We start from the raw sequence: 15566 nt of genomic DNA, 5'->3' as shown, positions 1-15566 counted from the left end.
GCCCAGGAACTGGTTTTGTAAGTTCCTCAGATAATCCGTATGCACAAAGCAGAAATTCTATAGTAGACTCATGCTTTTCTTTTTTTTTTTTTAAGATTGTATTTATTTATTTATTCATGAGAGACACACAGAGAGAGGCAGAGACACAGGCAGAGGGAGAAGCAGGCTCCCTGCAGGGAGTCCAATGTGGGACTTGATCCCAGGACCCCGGATAACACCTTGAGCCAAAAGCAGACGCTCAACCACTGAGCCACCCAGGCGCCCCAATCCATGCTTTTCAAGCTTCAGTGTACATGTGAGTCACCAGGGATCCTGGTTGCACTGCCCATTTTGATTCAGTGGAGCCAGGGCAGGCCTGAGCATCTGCATTTCTTTTTTTTTTAAAGATTTTATTTATTTATTTATTTATTTATTTATTTATTTATTTATTTATTTATTTATTTATTTGACAGAAAGAGCACAGCAGGGGGAGCGACAGAGGCAGAGGGAGAAGCAGGCTCCCCACCGAGCAGAGAGCCCGATGCAGGACTCAATCCCAGGACCCTGAGATCATGACCTGAGCTGAAGGCAGACGCTTAACCAACTGAGCCACCCAGGCCCTGGAGCATCTGCATTTCTAAGAGTAGCAAAGTCCTCACTACAGAACCAAGATAGAAGGACACAGCCTCACGCCGGCCCCTGGCACTACCCATTAGAGTAGCTTTCGCTCAGAATATAAGGCTTGCTAGTTATTTAAAGCATTTGCAAGAAGAATCATTTCATTACTCTACGAGCTAATGAACTCTTTCCAGAAGACTTTCACTGAAATGACTACTGAATCCCAGAAAAGCAAGTGTGTCATGTGCAGATTCCCCTGAACACCTGAAAGCAGGGACCGCGTCTCACTTATTTCGTTTCCCCTCCTACCCAGCATCCACTTGCTTAATAAATATCTCCTGGGTGAATGAATGATACTCAAAGCTGTCCCTACTGAACAGCAAGAACCATTATTCAGGGGAAATGGAGGCAATTTTCCCAAGTGTGAGCTGTCTTTCCCTCAAACGGAAGCTTATAAAGTGCAACAAATCAGAATATCATCTTTCCTCTGAGCAGATGAGAGAAGAGAACAAAACACTTCGTTGAGGGTGGCTATGGCTTGCTCTGATTTCTACAGCTCTGAGTAGTCAGTGCGGTTGTCTGGAGGAGCAGAGAGGAAAGAGTGTATGCGATTCACATTCATCTGACTCCCGTGCACAGAGCGACAGCCCAATATTTATTTGTTAGCAGTGGTTACTCTGATACCTGAGCAAAACAATACCCACATTATAGAAATTACTTTTATAACATAGTATTATTATAGAAATAGTAATATAAACATATTATATATAATAATATATAAATAATAGTATATTATAGGAACCAACTAAATATGCTACCAAGGAAACCATGACGAATTAAGTTAGAACTGCCAAGGTCCTGGATGTTTATGGAATGATCATTACTGGATATCCTGAAAGAATGATGACCACAAAAAGTATACAGCATATGGATGCTCCTGGTTTAATTTTTAAAGATTCACAATTAGAATCCCCCCCAACCCAGGGGCGCAAGCATTTTCTTTCAGTGAAGAAAGAATTTGGGGGTGCGCTAAGAGCATAGGCTCATGGGGATATGAAATAGTAGGGTTTACATGAAGCGTTGCCGATAAAATGCAGACCCCTGGGTTATGTTTCATTCTAGATAAACAACACTTTTTTTTGGTGTAAGTATGTCCTGAATATATTGCATTGTTGTTTATCTGAAATTCAAAAGTGACTGGGCACCCTGCATTTTCACGTGCTAAATCTGGCCACCCTAGTACATGAATCCTTGTCAATGGGTCTCTCAACTGAGCTTCGAGATTTGTACCTGCTGTCCCACCTCCCCTCAGAGGTTGAGCCAGGAAGGCTGTTTGAGCTCTGGAATACAGCCATTAATACAGATTCCACTACACACAAAGACTCAACTATGTGCAAAGCACTTGCCCAGCCAACATTGGAGACTCCAATAAATTAAGAATATAATCCCTTCTTTGGATGCAAGGGATAGAGAAATTAAAGTCTACTTAACCTGCCATGTCTTACATGACTTCTTGCAGTGGCTGGAATGATACCGCTCCTGACTCTCCCACTCAACTAATAAATCTCCCCCCCTCAACTAATAAAAATAAATCAAGCAGTCAACCCGATCGTCATTTCCTGAGTTTTGCTATGTCTCTGAAAGAATATAAGAAAAAAATAAAATAAAATTTTGCCCTCAAAAAACCTAGCATCTAGCTGGAGAGACCCATGGAGCAGTTAGGAAAAAATTAAATGCTAAACTCTGTAGCATTGCTGTTAAGTTCAGAAAAAGCAAGGCTACAGAGCCGGAAGTACAGTGAAGGCCTCAAAAAGTGATGAGCATCGTGCTGGATGAGTGATGTTTGAAGAGTATACTTCAGAAATTTCAAAGAAATCCTCAAATGGCCTCTTAAATGTCTCTTAAGTGGCTTTAACTAACTTATAGATGTTGGAACGTGATAGAAGAAGAAAACATTCTGGCCCCCAACAGCTGTTCATAGGTACTTTATTCCACCCTCAGACTCTTAAGACATACAGAAATCGAGCTTGAAGTTTTAACAATGGGTACCTAGGTTACCTTCACAAACGTCATAGGAACATCCACCTACATATGTCTGGGCACCCACCACATACCAGGCACCGCACAAGGAGTCCCCAAAGTACCAGGGCAGCCCTCACGGAGCTCCCACAGGTGGGTTTCCAGGTGCAGCAAGGATACTCCACAATCAGCCTCTCTTTATCACCAGGAATCAGCCTCCTTGTACTTATTAGTGACTCCTGAGCATGACACAGAACAAGCTTAACACCTTCTTGTCATACTCCTACAAGTATTTGACTTAGTGTTTCTCCCTGGGGCCAACCAATCCTCCTCCAACATGGTTTGCATTCCTCTCACCTTGCTATTATCACTCTCCTTTGTCCAGAACTGAGAGCAGTGATCTCAGTATAAATGAGACCACCAAGAATGAGGTATTATATAAGAGAGGTGAACTCTTAACCATCATGAGTGGATGTTACACTTTTATAAATAAGGCCTAATATTAGGTTCATCTTATTTAAAGCAGTTGCACAAACTGTGGGCATATGAAGAACATAAGCTCCCCGGAGGTAGGGCTTTTTAACTATTTTGTTCACTACCATCTCCCTACTGCCAAGAGAAGTGCACGGCAGCTGATACTTTCATACATACTTGTTGAATGAATGAATGAATGAATGAATGAATGAATATTAAGTGTTGGGTCAATAAAATGACCAGATCAGTTTTACCTAAACTTCTACTAAACAAGATCTCTTTTCCTATCCAGTCGAGCTTTTGAGCTTCAAGTCTTCACCTTCAGATTCATTAAATTCAATCTCTTAGGTTCCCATGCAGTGTTTCAGATCATCAAGACTATTCTGAGAATTTATCCTCCTGTCTATTATATTTACTATCCCTCTCAACTTTGGGCCATCTACATATCGGGTTGGTTGGTACACATCCATCTCTTTTTTTTTTTTTTTTTGGAGACAGAGCATATGCGCATGCGTGTGCATGTGCACAGGTGGGGAGGGGGAGAGAGAGAATTTTAAGCAGGCTCCATGTCCAGCACAGAGCTTGATCTCACAACCCTAAGATCCCGACATTAGCCAAAATTAAGAGTCAGAGACTTAACCAACTGAGCTACTCAGGTGCCCTTCATCCCATATGTCTTGATCCAAATTCCTAAAGTCTTAAATGGGAAGGTTACAGGTCAGAGCTGGCCTCTGGTATCACACTAGAGACCCCCATCAAGATAACCATGACATGAATCAGCTGGCTTCGACTGCTACCAAGCCGTAAACCCAGCAGAACTATCATCTAGCCTATATTTCACCATCTTACCCATAAGGAGACAATTAGACTCCTTGCTGAAATGGCATTCCTCAGATTTACACACCACGTAATACTATTTAAAAGGGAAATGGAACGTTTGGGAAGATTTGTTCTTAGTAAACCCATGGTGGCTCCTAGCAACCACTACAGTCTTTACTAAATGATCACAAACCATCTGCTTAATTTACTGTTCCAGACTTGTGCTGAGCACTGAAGTCAAACTTCCCAATCTATACATCTCATAGCTTACCTGTTTTATGTTTGGAAATTTTGCCATCTTTTATATTCTTTTCTCAAACATTTCACCCGTGACTCTTTTGTGATAAGTACAATTTCCTCAGTCTCTTGGAATGTGAGACATCTAAATCTAGGGACGAACTAATATTATCACTTTCTTTAGGCCCTACTTACATAGCTGTTTTATATGAGCCATTTCCTGAGTGTTAACTACAGGCACACCTTGGAGATATTGCTGGTTTGGTTCCAGATCACCACAATATAGTGAATAGTACAACAAAGAGAATCAAATGAATTTTTTGGTTTCTCAGTACATATAAAAGTTAAGTTTATACTATATTGCAGTCCAGTAAGTGTGAAATAGCATTATGTCCAAAAAATAATGTACATACATTAGTTTAAAAAATACCTATTGCTAGGTGATAGCTGGCTCAGTCGGTAGAGCATGCAACTCATGATCTTGGGGTCGTGAGTTCAAGCCCCATGTTGGGCCTAGAGTTTACTTACAAAAATACGTGATTGTTTAAAAAATATGTTAGCCATCACCTGAGCTTTCAACAAGTCATAATTTTGTTGCTGGTCGAGGGTCTCACCTCAATGTTAAAGGTGGCTGACTGATCAGGGTGGTGGTTGCTGAAGGCTGGGTTGGCTATGGTAATTTCTTAAAATAAAACAACAAAGAAATTTGTTGTGATTGACTCTTCTTTTCATGAATGATTTCTCTGTAGTATGTGATGCTGTTGGATAGCATTTTTACCCACAGTAGAACGTCTTTCAAAAGAGGAGTCAGTTCTCTCAAACCCTACTGCTGCTTTACCAACTAGATTCATATAATATCTAAATCCTCTGCTGTCATTTCAACAACCCTCACAGTATGTTCCTTAGGAGTAGATTCCATCTCAAGGAAATATTTTCTTTGCTTGTCCATAAGAAGCAATGCCTCATCCATGAAAATTTTATCATAAAATTGACATAAGTCAGTCATGTCTTCAGGCTTCAATTCAAATTCTGATTTTCTTGCTATTTCCACCATATCTGCAGTAACTTCCTCCACTGTTGTGTTAAGGCCCTCAAAGTTACTCAAGATAGTTAAAATCACTTCTTCCAAACTCCTGTTTTTGTTTATACTCTGACTTCTTTCCAGAATCAGAAATGTTCTTCATGGCATTTAGAATGGTGAATCCTTTTTCCAGAAGGTTTTCAATTTACTTTGCCCAAATCCATGAGAGGAATCACTGTTTATGGGAGCTATACCCTCACATAAAAATGTTTTTCTTAAATAATAAGACTTGAAAGTCAAAATGACTCCTTGATCCATGGGCTACAGAACGATGTTGTATTAACAGGCATGAAAACACCATTAATCTCACAGTGCACATCTCCATCAGAGCTTTTGGGAGACCAGGTGCATTGCCAATGAGCAGTCATATTTTGAAAGGAATCCTTTTGTCAGGTCTCAACAGCAGGATTAATATAGTCAATAACTATGTTGTAAACAAATGTGCTGTCATTCAGGCTTTGTTGTTCCATTGAAAGAACACAGGGTGGGGTGCCCAGGTGGCTCAGTGGTTGAGCGTCTGCCTTCGGCTCAGGTCGGGATCCTGGGGTCCTGGGATAGAGTTCCGCATCGGGCTCCCTGCATGGAGCCTGTTTCTCCCTCTGCCTGTGTCTCTGCCTCTCTCTCTGTGCCTCTCACGAATAAATAAATAAAACTTAAAAAAAAAAAGGAAGGAAGGAAGGACACAGAGAATATTTAGGATAATTCTTAAAGGCCTCAGATTTTTGAAATGATAAGGGCTTCATGTAAAAGTCACCAGCTGCATGATACCCTAACAAAGGAGTCAGCCTATTCTTTGAAGCTTTGAAGCCAGGCACTGATTTCTCCTCTCCAACTATGACAGTCCTGGGTGGCATATTCTTCCAATAGAAGCCTGTTTCATCTACACTGAAACTCTTGTTTAATGCATCCACCTTCATCCATTATCTCAGTTGGATCTTCTGGATAACTTGCTGCAGCTTCTACATCAGCACTTGCTGCCTCACCTCATGCTTTGCTATCATGGAGATGGCTTCTTTCCTTAAATGCCATGATGCAATCTCTACTAGCTTCAAACTTTTATTCTGCAGGTTCCTCATCCCTCTCAGCCTTCAGAATTGAAGAGCATAAGGAACTGGCTCCGGGTGAGGCTGTGGCTTGAGGGAATGTTGTGTCTGGTTTATTCTTCTCTCCAAACCACTAAAACTTTCTCCCCATCAGCAAATCAGGCTCTTTTGCTTTCTTAGCATTTGTGTGTTCACTGGAGTAGCACCTTTAATTACCTTCAAGAACTTTTCCTTTGTATTTATAACTTGGCTAATTGTTTGGCCTGAGGGATCTCGTTTTCAGACTCTCTCAGCTTCCGGCCTGCCTCCCTAAGTTTAATCATTTCTAGCTTGTGATTTACAGTGAGAGAGCTGCAATTCTTCCTTTCACTTGAAGACTGAGAGGCCATTCCATGATTATTAATTGACCTAACTTCAGGACTGTTGTGTTTCATGGAACAGGACAGCCTGAGGAGCAGAGAGGTGGGGGAAGGGCAAGTCAAGGATGGAGCAGTCAGGACACACATGACGTTAAGGATCAAGCTTGCCGTCTTGTATGGCGTGATTTGTGGTGCTCCCAAAACAATTACAATAGTAACAGCAAAGATCACTGATCACAGATCACCGTAACAAATATAACAATAATGGAAAAGATTGAAATACTGCAGGAATTACAAAAAAGTGACCCAGAGACACAAAGCAAGCAAATGCTGTTGGAAAAATGGTACTGTTAGACTTTCTCCACACGTGGTTGCCACACGTCTTCAGTTTTGTTAGTAAAAAACAAACAGAAAACACAATAAATGCAAACTGTAATAAAATGAGTTATGCCCTGGGGCACTTAGTAGCTCAGTCGGTTGAGCATCTCACTCTTGATGTTGTGAGTTCAAGGCCTATGTTGGGCTCCAGTCTGGATATGGAGCCTAATTTAAAAAAAACAAAAATGAAGTATGCCTATAGGTATTAAGACCATAACTAAGTATTTTTCATTATTGTGTTTAATATACCAATCCTATCAGGTAGCTGTGAGACAATACTGGTCTCTACCCCTGGTTGCTGGCACAGAGCTCCTGAACTCCTTGTAATTTCCTAAGTGATAAGAATATTAGGAGCATTGCTTTGTTCTAATATTTGGTCTTTCACTGCACCCCGACACAGGGATTCTAAAATTTGTAAATTTCTGGGTAACAGGAGTGTCTTTTGCTCTAATGAAACTACCTAACTGGGGTCCTGGATGGCTCCTTGGTCAGAGCTGGTCACTGGAAAAACCAGGGTCATGACTGGAATACTCAGCCCTATCCTCCTCTTCTCTGGAGAGGAGAGAAGGGCTGAAAACAGTTAATGATCCATCATACCTACATGATGAAACTTCCATGATATCCCAAAAGTATAGGCCTCAGAGAGTTTCCAAGTGGGCAAACACATGCATTCTGGGAGGATGACACACCCCAAATCCATAGAGACAGAAGGTTCTATGCTTGGGACTCTCCCAGACCTCACCCTGTGTCTCTCGTCATCTGACTGTTCATCTGTATCCTTTACCATATCCTTTAATGAACTGGTAAAAATAGACCTGAGCTCTGTGAGCCACTCTAGCAAACTAATGGAATACAAGTAAGGGGTTGTTGGAACCTCCACTCTGGAGGTTGGTCCTCCAGAGCTGGTTGGTCAGAAACACAAAATAACAACCTGGGCTTGCACCAGTGTGTGTTTGTGTGCTGGGGGCATTCCTGTGGGACTGCGCCTTGACCTATGGGATCTGACTCTAACCTCTGGGAAGACACAGTTAGAATGGAGTTAAATTGTAGGACACCCAGATGGTGTCCAAGAATTGCTTGATGTGGGGGAAACCCACACACATTTAGTAACGAGAAGCAGACCTTTGCAGTGTTCCGTGTAAGTAATAAAGGAAGATACAGAGAGAAGAATCACAAAATGGGGAAGACCTGGGGTTTTCCCTACACAGGAGAGAGTAAAATGGAAAAACTTAATTTAGTCTATTAATCCCCCTCATTTGTAAAAGAGGAACACTAGGATTCCAAGATATTAAGTACATATTTCAAGGTCACACAACTGGGGATAGAAATCACTAAGAGTCTAACTCCCGAGCCCATGTTAAAGCACTTATAACTTTCCAGTAACTATGTTATACTGAGAATATGGAAGAGCTCATATAAATTCAGTTATTTGTATGAAATCCTAACACCTAAATTTCATTACTAAGGATATAATATCCAACTTCTGGAGGTATGGAGATTGGAACTATTCTGAACACTACTGGAAGCTCTCAAGATATTTGGTTATAAATATCCTCACATATGAAATCCCAGGGGGTCAAAGTGAACTAGAGGAAGAGATATTCAGAGGCAGAAGGAATAGTTAGGAGTCCAGAAATAATTATAATTAGAAAAGGCCTAGGGGCGCCTGGATGGCTCAGTCATTGAGTGACGGACTCTTAGTTTTGGTTCAGGTCATGATCTCATGGGTCGTGGGACTGAGCCCCGTGTCAGCCTCTGCACTCAGTGGGGAGTCTGCTTGAGGATTCTCCCCTCTGCCCCTCCCCCAGCTCGCGTGTGCTCTTTCTCTCTCTCATAAATAAATAAATACTTTTTAAAAAAAGAAAGGGCCTTTCATCAGTCCAGATCGGCTAGTGTCATCGAAAATAAGAATAAAGTAGAGAGAAGAGGCGGGGATGTCAGCTATAAGCAAATGGAAAATCAAGGTACCATTAACCTTGCAGAGCTTATGTTGCTAAATCCTATAGATCAGCACTCAGTCTTTCTAAAATACAACCAAGAGGACCTTCATGCATAAGGAATGTTCATCCCCAAACAACAAACCTTTCTAAAATGCTCATATTTCAAAGAAGCAATGTCATGAAAAACAACTGTAGGTATGAAAATAACCTCACTTAATTTTAATCACTTAGTATTTACCAGGCCCCAATTAAACATTAGCTGGTACATCCACGTACAGAATGTAGATGGTTTATATGGCAATCTATGCTAAAGTCTCCATAATCCCCAATAAAAGACAGATGAGCTGGATAGAGGGAAGTGGCTCAGGCTGAGAGAGAGAGGGAAGCTGAATGGGATCACAGCATATATGGACATTGATGCAGACGCCTGCGTGCATTTAACTGACAGCCAAGCAAGAAATCCCCAGAAAGAGCCAGGAAAACATTTAAAAGTTAATTCATGCAACAAATCGTACCAAATGCACAAGCAGGCCCTGTTCCAAAGCCCCCAAGCTGGAGGGAACATCAAGACCCAGAGAACAGGCTCTCTATTGAACACACATGCCTCTTTGAAACAGCCACACCATTTCTCCCTCCAGTTAATTCTTCACAGTTCAAGAATCCCCAAATTTTGAACTTCATGTAAAACAAGGAATGTTAGAAAAACACAGAAGAGGAGAGAAAGGAAAGTTCAGCATATTGTTTCTCTCATCCTATCATGGCTCATTGAGCTGGATGGGTGTAGATTGTGGCAGCAATAACGAGTATAATGAAAATTATCAGAAGAAAGAAAAGGCAACAAAACACCTTTCTCTTGTGTGGTCACTGGAAATGGTCGCTTATCTACTCAGATTAAAGGAGTCGCTGGAGGGCAAGAGATGGACAGGAGACAAGGTGATTATTAATGATGAGAGATGGGAGGATGGGAGGACCAGATCCCCCAGCAGGGGCTCAACACAGAAGTTATGACAATGAGCTGTGACTGATTTCCTGTCCTTCTCTCTCAACACTTTTGCATTAATTGTCCAGTCAGGAAAACGCCCCTCTCAGGAGAAAAGCAAGCACCTCTTTCAGACAAAGATTGTAAAGGACTAGGCCTTTCACTATCCACCATGACGTTTTTCTAAATGGTCTGGAAAATTTAAATGTTATTCACAAAAAAGATGCTATGGTTCCCTGGCACGGGCAAATTGCCTCAAAAACATTCGAAGAATATTCTCATGTCTTGGCAAACACTCTTTGTCTAAGTAAACACTATGCTTTTTGGAAATAAAGCAAACCATTTCCTCCTTTCCTGGGTCAGATTATCGCCACCCCTCCTCCCATTAGAAGCAGTACAGGAAATAATGCTGAGAAAAATCAGGATACCATCAGTCACAAGGGAAAGTGGTAGAGTTGAAATATTTGCCAGATGGTATTAAAAAATAATACCTTTCCTTTTTTTAACTTAACAGGCACATTCACAGATGTTTCTTCATTTCATTCTCACAACAGTTCCATGAAGTAGGTATTATTATTCCTATTTTATAGATGATCAGCCCCAGTTTATAATCACGTAATTGTTCTCCCTCCCTCGCTCTTGCTGTCTCACTACTCTCCATGCTGTCTCCTGAGCCATCATTCCACAAAAGAGAAGTATCTAAACTTCTTAGCTTGAAATCCTTCCATAGCTCCTCATAGTCCAAGATAAGATCCAAAAGACTTGACATGACTTACAAGGACCCTGTCGCTTGGTCCTTACCTACCCCTCCCACCTTCCACCATTGCCCCACACCGAAACTTTCCTAGGCCCAGGGCAGCTCCCGTACACCTGTGCACACCTTCTTCTCCGGCCACATAGGTGTGCTCATCCCTCTCGTATCTTCTCACCAAACTACACATGATACAAGACTCATTCTACATCATCCACTGAGAACCCTTTGCTATTCCTCAACTCCTGTAGGATGGATCCTCTCTTCTGGGCCAGCCCAATTCTTTTATCACTTTGCTGTTGTACTGCATTGTATCCACTGTCTGCATGGATATGTGTGTACATATTTAGATGGTTTTATATGCAGAGAAAAAAGTCTAGAAGGATACATATCAAACCAGTTACAAATACCTCAGAACATGTGCTAGAGGATTTTCATCTCGCAGTTTTACTGAACTGAGATTCTTCCTCTGAGCCAAAAAACAGAAGAAAAATTATTTGAGTGACTATTTTCTCAGTTTTCCCAAGGAAAGTACCCTTCTAGTTACATAGGAGAGAAAGTTAATTCAGAACATACAACAAACACCTTAGGGCATTAGGGCTCCATTCTCTCACTGAACCCAAGTAGAGAAAGGTTGTCAGACTGTTGTACTGCCAGATTTTTACAAAGAAGTGCTTTTTTAAAAGTTCTTGATCAAAATCATTAAAGCTTGGTTCACCAAAATACATAATGCTGGACTAAAGAAATTCATACTAATTAGTCTAACTGCTCAAGACATCAAAAGATGAGGTTGAGTCTCAGTTCTCACACATCTAGCTGCAGGATTTTAGATGGGTCATTAAATACTTTCTGACCTGAATTCCTCATCTGTTAAATGAACATTAAAATATGTGGTCTCATCATCTATCAATAGAAATACACACATGTAGAGGTAAAATATGCTTTGTGTACACATGTATGTACCATATTACATATATAGAGAGATCGTGTCTAATAAGAATATAGGCTGGGGTACCTGGATGGCTCAGTCGGCTGAATGGCACTCTTAATTTTGACTCCAACCATGATCCTGGTGTTGTGTGATCAAGCCCAGCATAGGGCTTTGTGCTCAGCATGGAGTCGGCTTGGGATTCTCTCCCTCCACCCCTGCCCCCGCTTGTGTGTGCTCTCTCTCTCTCTCTCTCAAATAAAATAAACAAAATCTTAAAAAGAAAGAAGGAAGGAAAGCGAGAGGGAGAAGAAAGAGGGAAAGAGGGGAAGGAAGGAAAGGCAGGCAGGCAGACAGACAAGAGAGAAAGAAATGAAGGAAGGCAGACGAGGAAGGAAGGAAGGAAGGAAGGAAGGAAGGAAGGAAGGAAGGAAGGAAGGAAGGAAGACAAGAAAGGAAGGAAGGAAGGAAGGAAGGAAGGAAGGAAGGAAGGAAAGAAAGAAAGAAAGAAAGAAAGAAAGAAAGAAAGAAAGAAAGAAAGAAAGAAAGAAAGAAAGAAAGAGAGAAAAAAAAATATAAAAATATATAGGCCGCCTTGGGAAAGACGAGAATTCAAAATCCAAATCTTCAATCACCTCTGTTTGCTGCCAGCAGATGGAGCTGTAATCAATGGGAGACTAAGGAGCAAAGACTGGTAAGTAAATAAACTACATCTTAAAAATGCAAGGCAGTGTTGTTGTTAAGGAGTAAGTACCACATGTGATAGTCTCTCATTGTGAAATAAGTTTTGCTTTGAATTCTTAAAAACAAACAAATAACAATTAAAACCCTTGTGCGCAGCTGATGATGTTTTTGTTTTTGTTTTTAAAAAAAGCATCTCAGGCATCCTTAGCACACTGTAGAACGCACAGGGTGGGGGGCAAGGGGGCGCCTGGCCAGCATTCCCTGATGGCCCTAGGGAGGCAGGGCTGGGGTCTGTAAGGGTACCCTGGGAGGGGCACCAACTTGGCTGGCTCTGTCTCTATGGGATGGTTCGCTGGTCATGTCCCTTCCCAGGGTCTCAGTTTTCTCATCTAGAAATGAACTTGTCAAACAGGATCCTCGCTGAGGCCCTCTCTAATAATCAATGAATTTAAAATTATAATGAGGCAGAGTGTACTAAAGTATACATGGGTCCCCAAAGCTTGACCCTAAACCAGTATTCAGGGGTCCCTAGGATAGAGCTTGCTGCATGGAAGCATGGATGACAACACATGCGTCAACAGGCTCTTCTGCATCAGTAACTTTGTCAAGTTAGACGTGGAATAGAATTCCTTAAGACAGGAAGCCATTTACACGGAAAAAAACCTCCTTTTACTTCTCTTGCAGCCAGCCTTGACAATGCTATGGACGGACAAAGAAATGGCCAACTAATTTGCTTATGTCCAGAATAGCTCCAGCCAAGGCCTAGTGGTCTTTAGTCCAAAAGAGAAATAAGTTAGGTCCAATCAGTGGGCGAAGCCCAGTGCTTGGCACATACCAGCATTCAGTGAATGTTCTGAAGAACAAATAAATGAATGAACAGCTAATTCTGGCCTTACCAAAGTCTTACATGCCAAAGATACTCAAAAGCCGGATACCTGAGTACATTTACTTCACAGTAGGTCAGATTTAAAGGTAAGGTGTCCTGAGGACAAAGCTTCAAGTCTACTTGTCCAATACCTTAGTTTTCTCTGGAAAAGGGTATGAAAAATGAAGAAATGTCACCTGGTCACATTAGCTTCTATTATTTCTCAATCAGGCCTTACAACACTAAGACGTTTAAGGGAATGTTATCATTTCTTTCTCCTAATTTTTTGGTAACCTTTTGCCAAAGGGTAATATACATTTTCTGGATGTTTCCACATGAGAATAGCTGTCTGGAGCCTTAAAGCTGTCAAGGGGCTCGCCTGTCTCAGAACAGAGATGAGGCCTTGTAACTCTGATTTATTAGCTCTGCTGATATGCAAATACAGCATGCAAAGGTGTTCCAGGGTCACTGCAGAGAATGATAATGCGAATTTAGAAGCCATGCCCACATGAAATACTGCTGACATACATAAGCAGGCTCTGACCGCCTGGATTGCACCCGGCAGCTTCATCACACACAGTCTGCGCCCCAGACAGAAGACTCTGGGCTGGAATTCAAGAAGCATCTTAGATGCTTCCAGCTCTGAACACTTGGATTTATGTGAGCAAAAAGGAAAGGGGATCAAAACAATGTGTTAGAATCTTGGTGAAAGGCATCATTTCCTTTTTCTTTCCTCCCGTGAAAGCCCCATGCTTTCCCCATGCTGATCCCCAGACCGTGAGGCTGGGTTTCACAACTTGAACCCAGAACCATGCTGAGGTAATAGGTATCCTGACTGGCAGGCTCAGACACAGCCTTCTCGCTGACACAGAGACCCAGGGATGCGGCTAAGGGCTGTGGCCTGTGTCTGCTCTGGATAATGAAGCTTTTTTTTTTTTTTTTTTTTTGATAATGAAGCATTAAAGGCCAGGTGAGCATCTCACTAAGTCTGCTGGAATAGCATGCCATTTGTTTATACGGTGAGAAGCAAATTGTAAAAGAATAAGATGGGGTGGAAAGGAGTAAGCAGCAAAACAGAAAAGGAAGGAAGGTGGTTTGGGACAACTATCTAATATCAATCCATTTTCAGGCTGCAGAGGGTTGACCACACACCATAAAGCATTCCTTGCTGTTCTAGGAAAGTACCCAGGTTCAGAGATAATGGTGCAGAACTGAGTGTTCTTTAGTTTTTACACATCAGTAATTAATGCTGTCACATAACGTGTTCAGGGCAGACCCTGGCTTCACCAAGTCAGATGCATTCAAATAGAAAACACCACTTTTTTCAAGGACTCACATGTTGGGAATTCAAAAGGGTGTTTGTGGTTGGTTGTGTATAATATATACATCTTGTTTTATTTTTTATTTTTTTAAAGATTTATTTTATTTGAGAGAGAGTATGTGCACGCAAGTATGGGAAGGGGCAAAGGGAGAGAATTTTCAAGCAGACCCCCCGCTGAGTGCAGAGCCCCACGTGGGGCTTGATCCCACAACCTGTGAGGTCATGACCTGAGCCAATACCAAGAGTCAGAGGCTTAACCGACTGAGCCAGCCGAGTGCCCCAATATACGCATTTTAATAACACAAGAGATCATTTCTGTGAATGTGTGTAGTTAAGTGCAACTCTGTATTCTTCTCACGGAAAAGCAAGGGCGGTCTCTTCATAACTGAGATTGGAGACCTGATTAGAAAGAACAGCATGTTTTGCTTTGTTGATGATTTTTTGAGGTGTGTGATACACACATTGCCTTTCCAATGCACAGTTTTATGGGAGATGGGTGTTAAATGATGAGGCAGTTCAGGATTTACAGTTTTATTATGTCCTGCTCATAAAACATGATGATAACCCAAGGGATGTTGGTTCTTAAGAAACTTGCCAGGGTGAGCTCCAGGGCTACATGCAAATTCTCAAGAATGCTAGTACTAATTGAGAATCGTGAATAAACAGTTGCCAGATCACCCAAATTCTCCATTTCCAAGTTTGCAAGGGAATTAAGGACAGCAATTGCAACCTTGAGGGATGAGGGATGGGAGAAACTCAGCCTTGTGGATTGGCCCTGCTGATCACACAAAGGTAGCCAGACAGGGGGGTGGGTGGTAGTAGTGGCTGCCCTCCTCTGCCCAAGCAGAGCATCTGGTATGTCCAGGTGGTGGCCACAGTCCGAAAGCCACAGAGCAGGGCCAGCTGGGCCAGGCTGAGGTCATACACAGGCCATCAGGGGCATTTTAGGTGATTCTGCTGTTTTTTCCGAACAAGGCATAGGGATATTTTTCCTCTAAGCATCAGAGCATTTTAGGCCAATGGCTAGACTTCACTGAGGTCACTTTTGGCCGCTGCTTTTCAATCTGGTTTCCTCCAGAGACTCCAGGTTC

General features: G+C 41.9%; 1 protein-coding gene across 3 annotated transcripts in view; it reads right to left on the bottom strand.

The window, feature by feature from the left end:
* CAMK1D (calcium/calmodulin dependent protein kinase ID) overlaps positions 1 to 15566 on the bottom strand; it is a 433233-nt gene that overhangs the window by 173299 nt on the left and 244368 nt on the right. The window lies entirely within an intron of this gene.

Source organism: Nyctereutes procyonoides, unplaced genomic scaffold (assembly GCF_905146905.1).
Source record: "Nyctereutes procyonoides isolate TBG_1078 unplaced genomic scaffold, NYPRO_anot_genome, whole genome shotgun sequence".
NCBI lineage: Eukaryota > Metazoa > Chordata > Mammalia > Carnivora > Canidae > Nyctereutes > Nyctereutes procyonoides.
The sequence above is the reverse complement of the archived record's forward strand: the minus strand, read 5'-3'. Positions and strand labels throughout refer to the sequence as shown.